Source organism: Hypanus sabinus (assembly GCF_030144855.1).
Source record: "Hypanus sabinus isolate sHypSab1 chromosome X2 unlocalized genomic scaffold, sHypSab1.hap1 SUPER_X2_unloc_14, whole genome shotgun sequence".
Taxonomy (NCBI): Eukaryota; Metazoa; Chordata; class Chondrichthyes; order Myliobatiformes; family Dasyatidae; genus Hypanus; species Hypanus sabinus.
Window position 1 is genome coordinate 96,182 of NW_026778984.1, and position 22,117 is coordinate 118,298.

General features: G+C 43.9%; 1 protein-coding gene across 7 annotated transcripts in view; it reads right to left on the minus strand.

The window, feature by feature from the left end:
* LOC132385742 (zinc finger protein 234-like) overlaps positions 1–13,333 on the minus strand; it is a 39,847-nt gene extending 26,514 nt beyond the window's left edge. For 6 of the 7 annotated variants that reach the window (XR_009509263.1, XR_009509252.1, XR_009509258.1 and 3 more), the window contains exons 1-2: positions 13,066–13,333; positions 10,817–10,954 (exon numbers count right to left, since the gene is read on the minus strand). The gene's annotated coding sequence lies outside the window, so the exon portion shown is untranslated. The remainder of the gene's footprint in view (positions 1–10,816; positions 10,955–13,065) is intronic. The other variant, XR_009509260.1, reaches the window with a different exon arrangement.
* Positions 13,334–22,117: the final 8,784 nt, after the last annotated feature.

Sequence of the window (22,117 nt, forward strand, 5' to 3'; positions counted from 1 at the left end):
AACATGTTGATGCAGTTACAATGAAGGCACAACATCGGCTATATTTCATTCGGAGATTGAGGGGAATCAGTCTGTCACTAAAGACTCTTGCAAATTTCTACAGATGTACTGTGGAGAGCATTCTAACTGGTTGCATCACTGCCTGGTGTGGAGAGGCCACTGCACAGGATCAGAAAATGCTGCAGAAAGTTGTAAACTCAGCCAGCTCCTTCATGGGCACTGGACTCCACAGCATCCAGGACACATTCAAAAGATGATGCCACAAAAAGGTGGCATCCATCATTACGGACCCCCATCACCCAGGACATGCCTTCGGCTCATTGCTACCATCAAGGAGGATGTACAGGACCCTGGAGACACTCTCACTGGTTCAGGAACAGCTTCTTCCCCACTGTCAGATTTCTGAATGGACAATGAACTCAAGAATATTTCTTCAGTATTTTCCATCACGTTTTGCACTACAATTCAAATTTAATTTTATAAATACTTGTTGTAATTTATAGTTTTTATTACTATGTATTGCAATGTACTGCAGACACAAAGGAACAAATTTCACCACATATGCGGATGATATTAAACCTGATTCTGATACACAAACACACACAGCTGGGCTCAGACATACAACACTCCCACATTCCTCCCTTTATGACACCCTGCTTGCTCCGTGGCCCCCGGTATGAAGCTCAAACTGTTGCAACACCTGCCCTTTAAATTCATGGCTGAGGCTGTGTCGTGTCTGTTCACTGTTTGAGTTCGATATTAAATGAAGAGCATTGAATGGGAAGGAAGGTTTGAATAGAAGAATAAAGATCTCCTCTGAAGGTATATGGGGCCCTGGTGAGAGCGTACATGCAACACTGTGCACAGGTCTGGTCTCACTCATGGAGTCAGGCTGTGGGATGAAGGGAATGAAGGGATTTCCCAGATTGATTTAGGAGGTGAGGTAGTGTCCTCGGAGAGATTATACTGACCGGGCCTGTCTCAAAATTAGAGAAATAAAAGGCCGTCTGACTGAGACAGACACAGTCTCACAGGGTATTGACAGTCTTGAGGGAGAAATGATGTTTCCTTTGGCTGTGGTGAGGAATGGGGGTCACAGAATCCGAGTTCACCTCAGCACGACTGAAATGAGGAGGAATTTCCTCATCCAGAGGGCAGTGAAACTTTGGAATTTTCTCCACAAGGTTTCTAAAATCGAAGGACAAGTTTTAGGGCTCTGCGATGCTGGGAACGTTGCGCGAAAGTGGCACTGAGGTCAAAGATCAGGCATGTTCTGTGTGAAACGCGGAAAAGACGGAAAGTCTGTTTATTTGTTTCTAAAGTCCGAGTTTACCTTTGCGCCTGGTTCTCCCAGCTGGAGCTGTCAGTCAAGGTTTGATATCAGAAACAAAGCAAGTTCCCAAAGGCTCAAAGTTCAAAGTAAAATTTATTATCAGAGTACATATAAGTCGCCACATACAACTCCTACAAACATACAGAGAAAAGCTACAGAATGGTAACTATATCTGGATCATTGAAAGATCAACCAGAGTGCAGAAGACAACAAACTTCGCCAATGCAAATAAACAACGAGAACATGAAATAACCACAGCGGCTGCCGATAGATGTCCGGTGCTCTCAGCTCTCCCTGTTCAATCTGTCAGGACAAGAAATAGTGAGGCACAAAGGTAAACTTGTGTTTCAGAAAATAAGAAATAGAGAGGGTGTGGCCATTCGGCCCCTTGCACCTCTTCTGCCCTTCACTCAGAACATGCTTGACTTATGACCTCAGCACCACTTTCCTGCAACTTCCCATCACCGCTGAGCCCCAGGATATGTCCATTCTATTTCTAATCCTTGTGGAGATAATTGCAATGATTCACTGCACTCTGGGTGAGGAAATTTCTCCTCATCTCAGTCCTGCTGAGTTGTCCTCGGATGTTGAGTCTGTGACCGCTGGTTCCACACCTTATGGGAAACATCATTCCAGCCCTTCCGCTGTAAATATCCTGTGAGATTGTATTTCTCTAATTCTGAGACAGGAATGTGATCTGTCTCAGTCAAACCACCTCTGATTTCACACAATTTGAGACAGTCCCAGTACGATGATTTGTTGTGGGACCATCTCTATGGACAGCAAGTGAGTGTAGTTATCCTGTGTTGTTCCACAGACCGAAGGCTGAGGGGTAGTAACTGTTCCTGACCCTGGTGGGGCGAGTCCTGAGGCTCTTGTACCTTCTACCTGATCACAGCAGTGAGAAAGGAGCCTGCCTGTGTGGTGAGCCTGATCACAGCCGCCTGTATCACCGTCCTCTCTGGCCTGCCGTATACGGGACCAAAGGGATTGTGGAGAGTAAATGTGCTACTCTGTCGAGTATCACTGTGATCCGTCCCCTCTGGCCTGATCTATCCGGGACCAAAGGGATTGTGGAGAGTAAACGTGGTACTCTGTCGAGTATCACTGTGATCCGTCCCCTCTGGCCTGCCCTATCCGGGACCAAAGGGATTGTGGAGAGTAAATGTGGTACTCTATCGAGTATCACTGTGATCCGTCCCCTCTGGCCTGTCCTATCCGGGACCAATGGGATTGAGGAGAGTAATTTTTTTACTCTGTCGAGTATTACTGTGATCCTGGCTCTCTTCCTGCCCCTTATTATTCTTGTCTGTGATTGCAGTGCGACAATCTCTGGCTCAATGTCCCTTCTTTCTACAAACCCCGTTTCTGTCCTTTGCTAAGTGTCCTCTTCATCTGCACCGTCCGCACGATCCTGCCACCCGTTCTGGCTTCTTCGTCGGGACCCGAACTCCCTCTCCTCACTACCGGTTCTCTGTGCACACACTCGCTTTTCCCCAGTCCCTTTAAAGAGTCAATTGCGCTCCATATTCATCAGAATTTATGTCACTCTGGGGCCAGGTCTGACACATCGAATTGAGATTAGTTAACTTAAAGGAGTGGGCAGGCTTGGGTCTGAGACAGTTTAGAAAAGTCTGCACTGCCAGCTGGACATACTGATCTGTCCAGGGGTTTGCCGGCAGTGGACTCTCACGTAACGAGCTATAAAGTACGCAAGGGATTCTCCTTTTTTTCTGTAGTTATCGGGTAAATTCACCAAAATCCGCGTGCAGTCGGACTGTCATTCAAATGGGTTCCCTTACCTCAGTGACCCACCGTGCCATGCCTTTTATTACATCAGCCCCTCTGGTGGATCCCGGTCACCTTCGGGCGTCTGCCTGGGAAATGGGAACCCACTCCCTGTCCCTGTCCGAAAGGTTCCATATATAACCATGAGGAGTGGCACAAGTCCCCGGGCAGGGTCTGGAAAGGGGAACCCACTCCCTGTCCCAGTCCGAGAGGTTCCATATATAACCCTGAGGAGTGGCACAAGTCCCCGGGCAGGGTCTGGAAAGGGGAACCCACTCCCTGTCCCTGTACGAGAGGTTCCATATATAACCCTGAGGAGTGGCACAAGTCCCCGGGCAGGGTCTGGAAATGGGAACCCACTCCCTGTCCCTGTCCGAAAGGTTCCATATATAACCATGAGGAGTGGCACAAGTCCCCGGGCAGGGTCTGGAAAGAGGAACGCACTCCCTGTCCCTGTCCGAAAGGTTCCATATATAACCCTGAGGAGTGGCTCAAGTCCCAGGCCAGGGTCTGGAAAGGGGAACCACTCCCTTTTTCAATGAATTCAGGTAAAGCCCCTGGTCCGGATGCTCATACTGCTGATTTTTTAAAATTCTTTTCTTCTATACTCGCTCCTTGGCTTTGTAAACTTTTTAAAGATGCGTTGACCATAGGTAAATAACCACAATCTTTTTATGATGCCTCCATTTCTCCAATTCTTAAAAAAGATATAGACCCCACTGAATGTGCATCCTATCGGCCCATATCCTTGCTGAATACGGATTCTAAGATTTTTACCAAAATTCTTGCCACTAGATTAGAAAAAGTATTACCTCAAATTATCTCTGAAGATCAGACCGGATTTATTAAAAACTGTTATTCATCTTTTAACATTAGAAAATTTATTAATATAATTTATACTTCTTCATCTAAAATAGCAGAGTCATTTCCTTAGATGCTGAAAAAGCGTTCGAAAGAGTTGAATGGCTATATTAATTTTATATGTGGCAGAATTTTAATTTTAGCTTGAAATTTATATCAGGGATTAAATTAATGTATTATAAACCTTTGGCTTCGGTTCTTACCAATAATCAAAGATCTTTTTTTCAGTTGTCCTGTGGTACGAGGCAAGGCTGCCCTTTAAGTCCTCTATTATTTGACATTGCTTTGGAACCTTTAGCCGTTGCCATTCGTGAATCACCTAATATTTTTGGTATTGGGACTTGTAAGTTATCATTATATGCTGATGATTTGTTACTATACATATCTGACCCTGAGAGATCTATTCCTATTTCATCCTTGCTTGCTCAGTTTAGTAGCTTTTCTGGCAACAAACTGAATTTTAATTAGAGTGAATTATTTCCATTAAATATGAAAGTTCCAATTTATAAAAACTTACCATTTAAAATTGTCACAGATCATTTTACTTATTTGGGTATTAAAATTACCAAGAAACATAAGGGTTTATTTAAAGTTAATTTTTTACCTTTAATTGAACAAATCAAGCAACTTGTTTGGTTGAATTAATACTATCAAGTTGATAGTATTACCCAAATTTTTATATTTATTCCAACCATTACCAATTTTTATTCCTAACTCTTTATTTGATATTATTGACTCCAAAATATCCTCGTATGTGTAGCAGAATAAAAAAATCCTAGATTAAGTAAAAAATATTTACAGAAGCCTAAGAAGGAAGGTGGTTTTGCTTTGCCAAACCTGAGATTTTACTGTTGGCCAGTTAATATTCAATATTTAATATTTTGGACACAAGAATCGGTCATAGTACCTTGCCCACAATGTGTAAATTTGGAGTGTAACTCTGTACAAGACTTCTCATTGTTTTCTATTTTAGGATCTTCGCTTCCTTTTGCTTTATCTAAACCGAATAAACAAATAACTAATCCTACAGTTAAACATACATTAAGAATATGGTTTCAATTTCGTAAATTCTTTGGCTTGAATAATCAAGCCCTATTATATCCAACTTCTTTTTCCAGCCCTCCTTTAAGGACCAAGCTTTTGTGTTATGGAAAACAAAAGGTACAACATGTTTTTGTGATCTACTTTTATATAACAGTTTTATGTCCTTTGAACAGCTATCCAACATAAAACTCTTTTTTTTAGATACTTGCAAGTTAGAAATTTCTTGAATGTCAGTCTTTTCTGAAATTATGTCCAATGGACATTACAGAAAAAATTCAGGCTCTGAATCCTTGCCAGAAGGGTTTAGTAGCCATCATTTATAATATGATCATGAAAATACAGCTAGGAGTATCAGAAAAAATTAAGGAATGGGTAAAAGAACTTTACTGTCTTATACCCACAGAGCAGTGGGAGAAAATTTTACAATTAGTCAATTCTTCTTCTATTTGTGCTAAACTTGCCTAATACAATTTAATGTTGTTCATAGGGTCACATGTCCAAGGATAAACTCACTCAATTTTATTCTTATGTTAATCCAGCCTGTCACAGATGTCATTCTGAAGTCACTTCATTGACCCACATGTTCTGGTCTTGCCCCTATTTGCAAAATTACTGGAAAGATATTTTCGGTATTATTTCAGCAGTTCTGAATATCAAATTACAAACGCATCCTATTAATGCAATTTTCGGTTCACCAATGGTGGTTAATAGTCGTTTATCCCCCCTCAGCCCGGCGGATGATTGCATTTGTTACATTAATGTCTAGAAGATCTATCCTACTGAATTGGAAAGAAATTAGTCCTCCAGCTATATTTCAGTGGTTTTCTCAAACTATTTCTTGTTCGAGTTTAGAAAAAATTACAAGTGTTGTCTTTGACCCTTCAGTTAAATATGAAGAAACTTGGAGACCATTTATTCAACATTTTCATATAAGCTAACCTGACTTTTCCTAAACCTTACTTTTATTGTCCTTAATTATTTGGATGGTGGTGCGGAGTTATTGACGCTACTGTGTATAATTGATATAATGCAATGGCCCATGTCGGTTAGGATTTTTTTCATTTTTTGGGGGGCGGGAGAGAGTTTCTTATGTTCTCCATTTTTTGTAACCACTATGAGTTGGGAGGCTAATACCGTGAACCTATTAATTATGTACTCTCAAGCTATTTGTATTCATGTTTCATTTATGTTTGTTTAAAATCAATAAAAAGATTTTTAAAAGGACTACTCTGAGGAAAGGGTGGAATACGCGCAACGGGCCGAGTGGCCTGGCCTGCTCCTGTTTCTTATTTTCTAAAGTTCGAGTTTACCTTTGCGTCTGGTTCTCCCTTGACCTTCAGCCTGTCCTTTTGCACAGGGGAGCGCTCGCACACCGGAGCTCCATCGGCAGCCGCTGCGGGCCAGCTCCCGTATCCCAGCAGCAGGAGACAGGACCGGGAGGAAACTGCGGACAACAGACCCCGATCCACGGCGGGGAAAGACCGGGCTCCCCCTGTGTGGCTGAAACATCTCACGGAATCTCCGCCCGAATCTTCACCTCCGCCATCGGAAGGATTCAAAACACCGGCCGCTGTTGCAGCCTTTACCCGGGGAGCTGCTCCCGATCTCGGGTCTCTCACCGGGTCCACTCGTTCCCGGTTCCAAACTTCGGTCCGCCCAGAGTCCCGCCCACTGACACTCCTCAGCCAATGGAGGCAAGAGTCTCCCAGTGGTGGTCTCTGATTGGCTGTGTGTGTGTCCGAGGGCGGACTGCTGCCGGGAGCCGGAGATGTCAGTCACAGTTTGTTCTCAGACTCAAAGCAAGTTCCCCGAGGCTCAAAGTTCAAAGTAAATTTTATTATTATTTTTAATAGTTTAAATTTTTATTGAACACAAACAAAAACAGAAACACGAAACATATGCTAACAAAAGCAGCAACAAATATATAACGATTAACTTTAAATATACAAATAAACGAGGAAACCCACTCTAAATACTGTTGGACAGAAGGAACTGTATCTTAGAGGAGTCACAAAACAAGAACATTTACAGAGATAACACAAAACTTTGACAGATTTGTCCAGTCTTTATAGCTTTCTGGTTACGGGAAGTTTTCAGAGTATAAACGTATAGTTTGAAGTCTGAGGTAAAAATCTAAATGAAGGATTCTTATTGCTGTGGTTGCATTTATAGATATAAAATTTGCTGTCAATTAACAAAAGATTTATGATAGAGAAATGATCCCTGTGAGATTTGGTATTACTAGTAAACCCAATAAGACATTTTCAAAACAAAAAGTAAAATCCACATTAATATATTGATCTATAAATTGACAAACATCAACCTAAAATGTTTCCACATATTCACAATCTCAAAACAGATGAAATAAATCCTCTGGTTATAAACCACAAAAATAACAGTTAGTTTCAATATCAGAATTAACCCTTGTCAAATAAACATTGGTTGGATAATATCTATGTATAATTTAAAATAAGCCCCAAGTACTCCTCCACCTCAGATTCCCCAAGTGACTATTCCAAAAACTAACAGAGTACATATAAGTCGCCACATACAACTCCTACAAACATGCAGAGCAAAGCTACAGAACGGTAACTATATTTGGATCACTGAAAGATCAGCCAAAGTGCAAAAGACAACAAACCGCCAATGCAAATAAACAAGGAGAACATGAAATAACCGCAGCGGCTGCCGATAGATGTCCGGTGCTCTCAGCTCTCCCTGTTCAATCTGACAGGACAAGAAACAGTGAGGAACAAAGGTAACCGAGTGTATCAGAAAACAATAAATCGAGAAGGTGTGGCCATTCGGCCCCTTGCGCTACCACTGCCCTTCAACTCAGAACATGCTTGACTTTTGACCTCAGCACCACTTTCCTGCAACTCTCCATCACCGCTGAGCCCCAGGATATGTCTATTCAATTTAGAAACCTTGTGAAGATAATTGCAATGATTCACTGCACTCTGGGTGAGGAAATTTCTCCTCACCTCAGTCCTGCTGAGTTGTCATCGGATTCTGAGTTTGCGAGTGCTGGTTCCACACCTTCTGGGAAACATCATTCCAGCACTTCCACTGTAAATATCTTGTGAGATTATATTTCTCTAATTCTGAGACAGGAATTCAATCTGTCTCAGTTAAACCACCTCTTATTTCGCTCAGTTTGAGACAGACCCAGTACGATCATTTGTTGTGGGAGCAACTCTATGGACAGCAAGTGAGTGCAGTTATCCTGTGTTGTACCACAGCCTGATGGCTGAGGGGTAGTAACTGTTCCTGACCCTGGTGGGGCGAGTCCTGAGGCTCTTGTACCTTCTACCTGATCACAGCAGTGAGAAAAGAGCCTGCCTGTGTGGTGAGCCTGATCACAGCCGCCAGTATCACCGTCCCCTCTGGCCTGCCCTATCCGGGACCAAAGGGATTGTGGAGAATAAATGTGGTACTCTGTCGAGTATCACTGTGATCCGACCCATCTGGCCTGTCCTATCCGGGACCGAAGGAATTGTGGATAGTAAATGTGGTACACTGTCGAGTATCACTGTGATCCGTCCCCTCTGGCCTGACCTATCCGGGACCGAAGGAATTGTGGATAGTAAATGTGGTACACTGTCGAGTATCACTGTGATCCGTCCCCTCTGGCCTGCCCTATCCGGGACCAAAGGGATTGTGGAGAGTAAATGTGGTACTCTGTCGAGTATCACTGTGATCCGTCCCCTCTGGCCTGCACTATCCGACCAAAGGAATTGAGGAGAGTAAATGTGGCACTCTTGTCGAGTATCACCGTCATCCAGGATCACTTCCTGCCTCTTATTATTCTTGTCTGTGATTGCAGTGCGACAATCTCTGGCCCAATGTCCCCTCTTTCGACAAACTCCTTTTCTGTCCTTAGCCAAGTGTCCTCTTCATCTGCACCGTCCCCACGATCCTGCCACCCGTTGTGGGTTCTTCGTCGGGACCCGAACTCCATCTCCTCACTACCGGTTATCTGTGCTCACTCTAGCTTTTCCCCAGTCCCTTTAAAGAGTCAATTGAGCTCCCTATTCATCAGAATATATGTCACTCTGGGGCCAGGTCTGACACAGCGAATTGAGATTAGTTTACTTAATTGAGTGGGCAGGCTTGGGTCTGAGACAGTTTAGGAAAGTCTGCACTGCCAGCTGGACACACTGATCTGTCCAGGGGTTTGCCGGCATTGGAATCTCACGTATCCTTAAAACGAGCGAGAAAGTGCCCAAGGGATTCTCCTTTTTTCTGTAGTTATCGGGTAAATTCACCAAAATCCGCATGCAGTCGGGCTGTCAGTCAAATGGGTTCCCTTACCTCAGCGACCCACCGTGCCAGGGCATGTACTACATCAGCCCCTCTGGTGGCTCCCGGTCACCTTCGGGCGTCTGCCTGGGAAAGGGGAACCCACTCGCTGTCCCTGACCGAAAAGTTCCATAGATAACCCTGAGGAGTGGCACAAGTCCCCGGGCATGGTCTGGAAAGGGGAACCCACTCCCTGTCCCTGCCCGAGAGTTTCCATATATAACCCTGAGGAGTGCAGGCAAGTCCCCGGTCAGGGTCTGGAAAGGGGAACCCACTCCCAGTTCCTGCCCGAGAGGTTCCAGATATAACCCTGAGGAGTGCAGGCAAGTTCCCGGTCAGGTCTGGAAAGGGGAACCCACTCCCTGTCCCTGTCCGAGAGGTTCCATATATATCCCTGAGGAGTGGCACAAGTCCCCGGGCAGGGTCTGGAAAGGGGAACCCACTCCCTGTCCCTGTCCGAGAGGTTCCATATATAACCATGAGGAGTGGCACAAGTCCCCGGGCAGGGTCTGGAGAGGGGAACCCACTCCCTGTCCCTGTCCGAGAGTTTCCATATATATCCCTGAGGAGTGGCACAAGTCCCCGGGCAGGGTCTGGAAAGGAGAACCCACTCCCTGTCCCTGCCCGAGAGTTTCCATATATAACCCTGAGGAGTGGCACAAGACCCCAGGCAGGGTCTGGAAAGGGGAACCCACTCCCTGTCCCTGTCCGAAAGGTTCCATATATAACCTTGAGGAGTGCAGGCAAGTCCCCGGTCAGGGTCTGGAAAGGGGAACCCACTCCCAGTTCCTGCCCGAGAGGTTCCAGATATAACCCTGAGGAGTGCAGGCAAGTCCGCGGGCAGGGTCTGGAAAGGGGAACGCACTCCCTGTTCCTGCCCGAGAGGTTCCATATATAACCCTGAGGAGTGGCAGAAGTCCCCGGGCAGGGTCTGGAAAGGGGAACCCACTCCCTTTTTCAATGAATTCAGGTAAAGCCCCTGGTCCAGACGGTTATACTGCTGAATTTTTTAAATCCTTTTCTTCTATACTCGCTCATTGGCTTTGTAATATTTTTAAAGATGCGTTAGCTGTAGGTAAATAACCACAATCGTTCTGTGATGCCTCCATTACTCCAATTGTTAAAAAAATTAAAAACCCCATTGAATGTGCATCCTGTCGGCCAATATCCTTGCTGAATACGGATTCTAAGATTTTTACCAAAATTTTGGCCACTACATGACAAAATGTATTACCTCAAATTATCTCTGAAGATCAGTCCGGATTTATTAAAACCTGCTATTCATCTTTTAACATTAGAAAATAAATGAATATAATTTATACTTCTTCATCTAAAATACCAGAATGTCATTGCCTGAGATGCTGAAAAAGCGTTTGATAGAGTTGAATGGTTATTTTTATTTAATGCGTTGCAGAATTTTAATTTTAGCTTGAAGTTTATATCATGGATTAAATTAATGTATTATAAATCTTTGGCTTCACTTCTTACCAATAATCGAAGATCTCCATTTTTTCGGTTGTCCTGTGGCATGAGGCAAGGCTGCCCTTTAAGTCCTCTATTATTAGACATTGCTTTGGAAACTTTAGCCGTTGCCATTTGTGAATCACCTAATATTTTTGGTATTACCTGTGGGTAAGGGAGTTATAATTTATCATTATATGCTGATGATTTGTTTCTATACGTATCTGACCCCGAGAGATCTATTCCTGCTATTTCATCCTTGCTTGCTCAGATTAGTAGCTTTTCTGGCTACAAACTGAATTTTAATAAGAGTGAATTATTTCCATTAAATATGCAAATTCCAATTTATAAACACTTACCATTTAAAGTTGTCACAGATCATTTTACTTATTTGGGTATTAAAATTAGCAAGAAACATAAGGGTTTATTTAAAGTTAATTTTTTAACTTTAATTGACCAAATCAAGCAACTTGTTACCAGGTGGTCCCCATTATCTCTGTCATTGGTTGGTCGAATTAATACTATCAAGGTGATAGTATTGCCCAAATTTTTATATTTAATCCAAGCATTACTAATTTTTATTTCTAAATCGTTTTTTGATATTATTGATTGCAAAATGTCTTCATACATGTGGCAGAATAATAATCCTAGATTAAGTAAGAAATATTTACAGAAGCCTAAGTAGGAAGGTTTTTTGGCTTTGACAAACCTAAGATTTTACTACTGGGCAGTTAACATCCGATAGTTAATATTTTGGACACGAGAATTGGTGTAATGGGTAAATTTGCCCACAATGGGTAAATTTGGAGTGTAAATCTGTACAAGACTTCTCATTGTTTTCTATTTTAGGACCTTTGCCTCCTTTTGCTTTATCTAAACTGAATAAACAAATAACTAATCCTATAGTTAAACATACATTAAGAATATGGTTTGAATTTCGTAAATTCTTCGGCTTGAATAAGTTTATCTTATCAAGCCCTCTTATATCTAACTTTTTTTCCAGCCCTCTTTTATGGACTTTGTGTTATTGTGTTTATGGCCTTTGTGTTATGGAAAACAAAAGGTATAACATGTTTTTCTGATTTACTTTTAGATAACAGTTTTCTGTCCTTTGAACAGCTATCCAGCCTAAAACCCTTTTTTTTTTAGATACTTGCAAGTTAGAAATTTCTTGAATGTTAGTCTTTTCTGAAATTATGTCCAATGGACATTACAGAAAAAATTCAGGCTCTGAATCCTTGCCAGAAGGGTTTAGTAGCCATCATTTATAATACAATCATAAAAATACAGCCAGGAGTATCAGAAATAATTAAGAAGGAATGGGTAAAATAACTTTACTGTCTTATACCCACAGGGCAGTGGGAGAACATTTTACAATTAATCAATTCTTCTTCTATTTATGCTAAACATGCCTAATACAATTTAAGGTTGTTCATAGGGCTCACATGTCCAAGGATAAACTCACTCAATTTTATTCTTATGTTAATCCAACCAGTGACAGATGTCATTCTGAAGTTGCTTCATTGACCCACATGTTCTGGTTTTTCCCCTATTTGCAAAATTACTGGAAAGATATTTTTGGTATTATTTCATCAGTTCTGAATATCAAATTGAATCCTATGACTGCAATTTTTGGCTTAACAATGGTGGATAATGGTCGTTTATCCCCCCTCAGCCCTGCAGATGATTGCATTTGTTACATTAATGACTAAAAGATCTATCCTATTGAACTGGACAGAAATTAATCCTCCAACTATACTTCAGTGGTTTTCTCAAACTATTTCTTGTTCAAGTTTAATAAAAAATACAAGTGTTGTCTTTGACCCTTCAGTTAAATATGAAGAAACTTGGAGACCGTTTATTCAACATTTCCATAAAAACTAAACTGACTTTTCCTAAACCTTACTTTTATTGTCCTTAATTATTTGGATGGAGGTGCGGAGTTATTGACGCTACTGTGTATAATTGATGTAATGCAATGGCCCATATCGGTTAGGATTTTTTTCCATTTTTTTGGGAGGGGGAGGGTTTCTTATTTTCTCCATTTTTTGTAACCACTATGAGTTTGGGAGATTAATATTAATATGGTATTTATACCTTAACCTATTAATTATGTACTCTCAAGCTCTTTGTATTCATGTTTCATTTATGTTTGTTTAAAATCAATAAAAAGATTTAGAAAGAAAAGACTACTCTGAGGAAAGGGTGGAATAGGCGGAACGGGCCGAGTGGCCTAGCCTGCTCCTGTTTTATTTGTTTCTAAAGTCCGAGTTTACCTTTGCGCCTGGTTCTCCCTTGACCTTCAGCCTGTCCTTTTGCACAGGGGAGCGCTCGACAACAGGCCCCGATCCACGGCGGGGAAAGACCGGGCACCCCCTGTGTGGCTGAAACATCTCACGGAATCTCCGCCCGAATCTTCACCTCCGCCATCGGAAGGGTTCAAAACTCCGGCCGCTGTTGCAGCCTTTACCCCGGGAGCTCCTCCCAATCTCGGGTTCTCACCGGGTCCACTCGTTCCCGGTTCCAAACTTCGGTCCGCCCAGTGTCCCGCCCACTGATACTCCTCAGCCAATGGAAGCAAGATTCTACCAGCGGTGTTCGCTGATTGGCTGGGAGTGTGTCCGAGGGCGGACTGCTGCCGGGAGCTGGAGATGTCAGTCACCGTTTGTTCCCAGTCTCATAGCAAGTTCCCCGAGGCTCAAAGTTCAAAGTAAATTTTATTTTTATTTTTTAATATTTTAAATTTTTATTGAACACAAACAAAAACAGAAACACTAAACATATGCTAACAAAGCCAGGAAATCACACAAAAGCAGCAACGAATATATAACCATTAACTTTAAATATGCAAATAAACAAGGAAATCCGCTCTAAATACTGCTGGACGGAGGGAACTGTATCTGAGAGGAGTCACAAAGCAGGAACATTTACAGAGATAACACAAAATGTTGACAGATTTGTCCAGTCTTTACAGCTTTCCAGTTACGGGAAGTGTTCAGAAGTCTGAGGTAAAAATCTAAATGAAGGTTTCTTATTGCTGTGATTGCATTTATGGATATAAAATTTGCTGTAAATTAACAAAAGATTTATGATAGAGAAGTGATCCCTGTGAGATTTGGTATTACTAGTAAACCCAATAAGACATTTTCAAAACAAAAAGTAAAATCCACATTAATAAATTGATCTATAAATTGACAAACATCAACCTAAAATGTTTCAACATATTCACAATCCCAAAACAGATGAAATAAATCCTCTGGATATAAACCACAAAAAGAGCAGTTAGTTTCAATATCAGAATTAACCCTTGTCAAATAATCACTATTTGGATAATATCTATGTATATTTTAAATAAGCCCCAAATCCTCCACCTCAGATTCCCCAAGCGTCTATTCCAAAAACTAACAGAGTACATATAAGTCGCCACATGCAGCTCCTGCAAACATGCAGAGCAAAGCTACAGAACGGTAACTATATTTGGATCACTGAAAGATCAGCCAAAGTGCAGAAGACAACAAACTTCGCCAATGCAAATAAACAAGGAGAACATGAAATAACCGCAGCGGCTGCCGATAGATGTCCGGTGCTCTCAGCTCTCCGTGTCCAATCTGACAGGACAAGAAACAGTGAGGCACAAAGGTAACCGAGTGTTTCAGAAAACAATAAATCGAGAAGGCGTGGCCATTCGGCCCCTTGCGCTACCACTGCCCTTCAACTCAGAACATGCTTGACGTTTGACCTCAGCACCACTTTCCTGCAACTTTCCATCACCGCTGAGCCCCAGGATATGTCTATTCAATTTAGAAACCTTGTGAAGATAATTGCAATGATTAACTGCACTCTGGGTGAGGAAATTTCTCCTCACCTCAGTCCTGCTGAGTTGTCCTCGGATTCTGAGTTTGTGAGTGCTAGATCCACACCTTCTGGGAAACATCATTCCAGCATTTCCACTTTAAATATCCTGTGAGATTATATTTCTCTAATTCTGAGACAGGAATTCAATCTGTCTCAGTTAAACCACCTCTTGTTTCACTCAGTTTCAGACAGTCCCAGTACGATCATTTGTTGTGGGAGCAACTCTATGGACAGCAGGTGAGTGCAGTTATCCTGTGTGTACCACAGCCTGATGGTTGAGGGGTAGTAACTGTTCCTGACCCTGGTGGGGCGAGTCCTGAGGCTCTTGTACCTTCTACCTGATCACAGCAGTTAGAAAAGAGCCTGCCCGTGTGGTGAGCCTGATCACAGCCGCCTGTATCACCGTCCCCTCTGGCCTGCCGGAAACTGGCCCAAAGGGATTGTGGAGAGTAAATGTGGTACTCTGTCGAGTATCACTGTGATCCGTCCCCTCTGGCTTGTCCTATCCGGGTCCAAAGGGATTCTGCACAATAAATATTTTACTCTGTCGAGTATTACTCTGATCCGTCCCCTCTGGCCTGCACTTTCCGGGACCAAAGGGATTGTGGAGAGTAAATGTGGTACTCTGTCGAGTATTACTCTGATCCGTCCCCTCTGGCCTGCACTATCCGGGACCGAAGGAATTGTGGAGAGTAAATGTGGCACTCTTGTCGAGTGTCACTGTCATCCAGGATCACTTACTGCCCCTTATTATTCTTGTCTGTGATTGCAGTGCGACAATCTCTGGCCTAATGTCCCCTCTTTCTATAAACTCCGTTTCTGTCCTTAGCCAAGTGTCCTCTTCATCTGCACCGTCCGCACGATCCTGCCACCCGTTCTGGGTTCTTCGTCGGGACCCGAACTCCATCTCCTCACTACCGGTTCTCTGTGCACACTCTCGCTTTTCCCCAGTCCCTTTAAAGAGTCAATTGCGCTCCATATTCATCAGAATTTATGTCACCCGGGGCCAGGTCTGACACAACCAATTGAGATTAGTTAACTTAAAGGAGTGGGCAGGCTTGGGTCTGAGACAGTTTAGGAAAGTCTGCACTGCCAGCTGGACACACTGATCTGTCCAGGGGTTTGCCGGCATTGGACTCTCACGTATCCTTAAAACGAGCTAGAAAGCGCCCAAGGGATTCTCCTTTTTCCTGTAGTTATCAGGTAAATTCACCAAAATCCGCGTGCAGTCGGGCAGTCATTCAAATGGGTTCCCTTACCTCAGCGACCAACCGTGCCAGGGCTTGTATTACATCAGCCCCTCTGGTGGATCCCGGTAACCTTCGGGCGTCTGCCAGGGAAAGGGGAACGCACTCCATGTCCCTGTCCGAGAGGTTCCATATATAACCCTGAGGAGTGGCACAAGTCCCCGAGCAGGGTCTGGAAAGGAGAACCCACTCCCTGTCCCCGTCCGAGAGGTTCCATATATAACACTGAGGAGTGGCACAAGTCCCCGGGCAGGGTCTGGAAAGTGGAACCCACTCCCTGTCCCTGTCCAAAAGGTTCCATATATAACCCTGAGGAGTGCAGGCCAGTTCCCGGTCAGGGACTGGAAAGGGGAACCCACTCCGTGTCCCTGTCCGAAAGGTTCCAGATATAACCCTGAGGTGTGCAGGCAAGTCCCCGGTCAGGGTCTGGAAAGGAGAACCCACTCCCTGTCCCCGTCCGAGAGGTTCCATATATAACACTGAGGAGTGGCACAAGTCCCCGGGCAGAGTCTGGAAAGGGGAACCCACTCCCTGTCCCTGCCCAAGAGGTTCCATATATAACCCTGAGGAATGGCACAAGTCCCCGGGCAGGGTTTGGAAAGGGGAACCCACTCCCTGTCCCTGTCCGAGAGGTTCCATATATAACCCTGAGGAGTGGCACAAGTCCCCGGGCAGGGTCTGGAAAGTGGAACCCACTCCCTGTTCCTGTCCGAGAGGTTCCAGATATAACCCTGAGGAGTGGCACAAGTCTCCGGGCAGGGTCTGGAAAGGGGAACCCACTGCCTGTCCCTGTCCGAGAGGTTCCATATATAACTCTGAGGAGTGGCACAAGTCCCGGGCAGGGTCTGGAAAGGGGAACCCACTCCGTGTCCCTGCTCGAGAGTTTCCATGTATAACCCTGAAGAGTGGCACAAGTCCCCGGGCAGGGTCTGGAAAGGGGAACCCACTCCCTGTCCCTGTCCGAGAGGTTCCAAATAAACCTTGAGTCGTGGCACAAGTCCCCGGGCAGGGTGTGGAAAGGGGAACCCACTCCCTGTCCCTGTCCGAGAGGTTCCATATATAACCCTGAGCAGTAACACAAGTCCCCGGGCAGGGTCTGGAGAGGGGAACCCACTCCCTGTCCCTGTCCGAGAGGTTCCAAATAAACCTTGAGTAGTGGCACAAGTCCCCGGGCAGGGTCTGGAAAGGGGAACCCACACCCTGTCCCTGTCCGAGAGGTTCCATATATAACCGAGGAGTGGCACAAGTCCCCGGGCAGGGTCTGGAGAGGGGAACCCACTCCCTGTCCCTGTCCGAGAGTTTCCATATATATCCCTGAGGAGTGGCACAAGTCCCCGGGCAGGGTCTGGAAAGGAGAACCCACTCCCTGTCCCTGCCCGAGAGTTTCCATATATAACCCTGAGGAGTGGCACAAGACCCCAGGCAGGGTCTGGAAAGGGGAACCCACTCCCTGTCCCTGTCCGAGAGGTTCCAAATAAACCTTGAGTAGTGGCACAAGTCCCCGGGCAGGGTCTGGAAAGGGGAACCCACTCCCTGTCCCTGTCCGAGAGGTTCCATATATAACCCTGAGGAGTGGCACAAGTCCCCGGGCAGGGTCTGGAGAGGGGAACCCACTCCCTGTCCCTGTCCGAGAGTTTCCATATATAACCCTGAGGAGTGGCACAAGACCCCAGGCAGGGTCTGGAAAGGGGAACCCACTCCCTGTCCCTGTCCGAGAGGTTCCATATATAACCCTGAGGAGTGGCACAAGACCCCAGGCAGGGTCTGGAAAGGGGAACCCACTCCCTGTCCCTGTCCGAAAGGTTCCATAAATAACCTTGAGGAGTGCAGGCAAGTCCCCGGGCAGGGTCTGGAAAGGGGAACCCACTCCCAGTTCCTGTCCGAGAGTTTCCATATATAACCCTGAGGAGTGACACAAGACCCCAGGCAGGGTCTGGAAAGGGGAACCCACTCCCTGTCCCTGTCCGAGAGGTTCCATATATAACCCTGAGGAGTGGCACAAGACCCCAGGCAGGGTCTGGAAAGGGGAACCCACTCCCTGTCCCTGTCCGAAAGGTTCCATAAATAACCTTGAGGAGTGCAGGCAAGTCCCCGGTCAGGGTCTGGAAAGGGGAACCCACTCCCAGTTCCTGCCCGAGAGGTTCCAGATATAACACTGAGGAGTACAGGCAAGTCCGCGGGCAGGGTCTGGAAAGGGGAACGCACTCCCTGTCCCTGTCCGAGAGGTTCCATATATAACCCTGAGGTGTGCAGGCAAGTCCCCGGTCAGGGTCTGGAAAGGAGAACCCACTCCCTGTCCCTGTCCGAGAGGTTCCATATATAACCCTGAGGTGTGCAGGCAAGTCCCCGGGCAGTGTCTGGAAATGGGAACCCACTCCGAGTCCCTGTCCGAAAGGTTCCATATATAACCCTGAGGTGTGCAGGCAAGTCCCCGGTCAGGGTCTGGAAAGGAGAACCCACTCCCTGTCCCCGTCCGAGAGGTTCCATATATAACACTGAGGAGTGGCACAAGTCCCCGGGCAGGGTCTGGAGAGGGGAACCCACTCCCTGTCCCTGTCCGAGAGGTTCCATATATAACACTGAGGAGTGGCACAAGTCCCCGGGCAGGGTCTGGAAAGGGGAACCCACTCCCTGTCCCTGCCCAAGAGGTTCCATATATAACCCTGAGGAGTGGCACAAGTCCCCGGGCAGGGTCTGGAAAGGGGAACCCACTCCCTGTCCCTGTCCGAGAGGTTCCAAATAAACCTTGAGTAGTGGCACAAGTCCCCGGGCAGGGTCTGGAAAGGGGAACCCACTCCCTGTCCCTGTCCGAGAGGTTCCAAATATAACCCTGAGGAGTGGCACAAGTCCCCGGGCAGGGTCTGGAGAGGGGAACCCACTCCCTGTCCCTGTCCGAAAGGTTCCATAAATAACCTTCAGGAGTGCAGGCAAGTCCGCGGTCAGGGTCTGGAAAGGGGAACCCACTCCCAGTTCCTGCCCGAGAGGTTCCAGATATAACCCTGAGGAGTGCAGGCAAGTCCGCGGGCAGGGTCTGGAAAGGGGAACGCACTCCCTGTTCCTGTCCGAAAGGTTCCATATATAACCCTGAGGAGTGCAGGTCAGTTCCCGGTCAGGGTCTGGAAAGGGGAACCCACTCCGTGTCCCTGTCCGAAAGGTTCCATATATAACCCTGAGGAGTGGCGCAAGTCCCCGGGCAGGGTCTGGAAAGGGGAACCCACTCCCTGTCCCTGTCCGAAAGGTTCCATATATAACCCTGAGGAGTGGCGCAAGTCCCCGGGCAGGCTCCAGAAAGGAACCTACTCCCTGTTCCTGCCCGAGAGGTTCCATATATAACCCTGAGGAGTGGCACAAGTCCACGGGCAGGGTCTGGAAAGGGGAACTGACTCCCTGTCCCTGCCCAAGAGGTTCCATATATAACCCTGAGGAGTGGCACATGTCCACAGGCAGGGTCTGGAAAGGGGAACCCACTCCCTTTTTCAATGAATTCAGGTAAAGCCCCTGGTCCGGATGGTTATACTGCTGAATCTTTTTCATCCTTTTCTTCTATACTCGTTCCTTGTCTTTGTAATATTTTTAATGATGCGTTAGCTGTAGGTAAATAACCACAAACTTTTTATGATTCCTCCATTACTCCAATTTTTTAAAAAGATAAAAACCCCACTGAATGTGCATCCTGTCGGCCAATATCCTTGCTGAATACGGATTCTAAGATTTTTACCAAAAGTTAGGCCACTACATGACAAAATGTATTACCTCAAATTATCTCTGAAGATCAGTCCGGATTTATTAAAACCTGCTATTCATCTTTTAACATTAGAAAATAAATGAATATAATTTATACTTCTTCATCTAAAATACCAGAATGTCATTACCTGAGATGCTGAAAAAGCGTTTGATAGAGTTGAACGGTTGTTTTTATTTAATACGTTGCAGAATTTTAATTTTAGCTTGAAGTTTATATCATGGATTAAATTAATGTATTATAAATCTTTGGTTTCACTTTTTACCAATAATCGAAGATCTCCATTTTTTCGGTTGTCCTGTGGTACGAGGCAAGGCTGCCCTTTAAGTCCTCTATTATTTGACATTGCTTTGGAAACTTTAGCCTTTGCCATTTGTGAATCACCTAATATTTTTGGTATTACCTGTGGGTAAGGGAGTTATAATTTATCATTATATGCTGATGATTTGTTTCTATACGTATCTGACCCCGAGACCCCTATTTCATCCTTGCTTGCTCAGATTAGTAGCTTTTCTGGCTACAAACTGAATTTTAATAAGAGTGAATTATTTCCATTAAATATGCAAATTCCAATTTATAAACACTTACCATTTAAAGTTGTCACAGATCATTTTACTTATTTGGGTATTAAAATTACCAAGAGACATAAGGGTTTATTTAAAGTTAATTTTTTTAACTTTAATTGACCAAATCAAGCAACTTGTTACCAGGTGGTCCCCATTATCTCTGTCATTGGTTGGTCGAATTAATACTATCAAGATGATAGTATTACCCATATTTTTATATTTAATCCAAGCATTACTAATTTTTATTCCTAAATCGTTTTTTGATATTATTGATTGCAAAATGTCTTCATACATGTGGCAGAATAATAATCCTAGATTAAGTAAGAAATATTTACAGAAGCCTAAGTAGGAAGGTTTTCTGGCTTTGACAAACCTAAGATTTTACTACTGGGCAGTTAACATCCGATAGTTAATATTTTGGACACGAGAATTGGTGTAATGGGTAAATTTACCCACAATGGGTAAATTTGGAGTGTAAATCTGTACAAGACTTCTCATTGTTTTCTACTTTAGAACCTTTGCCTCCTTTTGTTTTATCTAAACTGAATAAACAAATAACTAATCCTATAGTTAAACATACATTAAGAATATGGTTTGAATTTCGTAAATTCTTCGGCTTGAATAAGTTTATCTTATCAAGCCATCTTATATCTAACTTTTTTTCCAGCCCTCTTTTATGGACTTTGTGTTATTGAGTTTATGGCCTTTGTGTTATGGAAAACAAAAGGTATAACATGTTTTTCTGATTTATTTTTAGATAACAGTTTTCTGTCCTTTGAACAGCTGTCCAGCCTAAAACTCATTTTTTTTAGATACTTGCAAGTTAGAAATTTCTTGAATGTTAGTCTTTTCTGAAATTGTGTCCAATGGACATTACAGAAAAAAATCAGGCTCGAATCCTTGCCAGAAGGGTTTAGTAGCCATCATTTATAATATGATCATGAAAATACAGCCAGGAGTATCAGAAAAAATTAAGAAGGAATGGGTAAAAGAACTTCACTTTCTTATACCCACAGGGCAGTGGGAGAACATTTCACAATTAGTCAATTCTTCTTCTATTTGTGCTAAACATGCCTAATACAATTTATGGTTGTTCATAGGGCTCACATGTCCAAGGATAAACTCGCTCAATTTTATTATTATGTTAATCGAACCAGTGACAGATGTCATTCTGAAGTTGCTTCATTGACCCACATGTTCTGGTCTTGCCCCTGTTTGCAAAATTATTGGAAAGATATTTTTGGTATTATTTCTAACAATTCCGAATATCAAATTGCAACCGCATCCTATTACTACAACTTTCAGTTTACCAATGGTGGATAATAGTCATTTATTCCACCCCCCCCCTCCACCTGCCCGGCAGATGATTGCATTTGTTACATTAATGGCTAGAAGATCTATCCTATTGAATTGGAAAGAAATTAATCCTCCAACTATATTTCAGTGGTTTTCTCAAACCATTTCTTGTTTGAGTTTAGAAAATATTAGAAGTGTTGTCTTTGACCCTTCAGTTAAAATTAAAGAAATTTGGAGACCTCTTATTCAACATTTTCATATGAGCTAAACTTACTTTTCCGAAACCTTACTTTTAATATCCTATATTATTTGGGTGTAGGTGCAGAGTTATTGATCCTACTGTGTGTAAGTGATATAATGCAATGGCCCATGTCGGTTAGAACTTTTAAAATTTATTTTCTCCAATTTTTGTAACCACTATGAGTTTGGGAGGTTGTTATCATCTATTTGTATTTATACTTTAACCTATTAATTATGTTATCTCAAGCTCTTTGTATTCATGTTTCATTTATGTTTGCTTAAAATCAATAAAAAGATTTAAAAAGAAACTACTCTGAGGAAAGGGTGGAATACCACAACAGCTGTCATGACGAAGGGTCTCGGCCCAAAACGTCGACAGTGC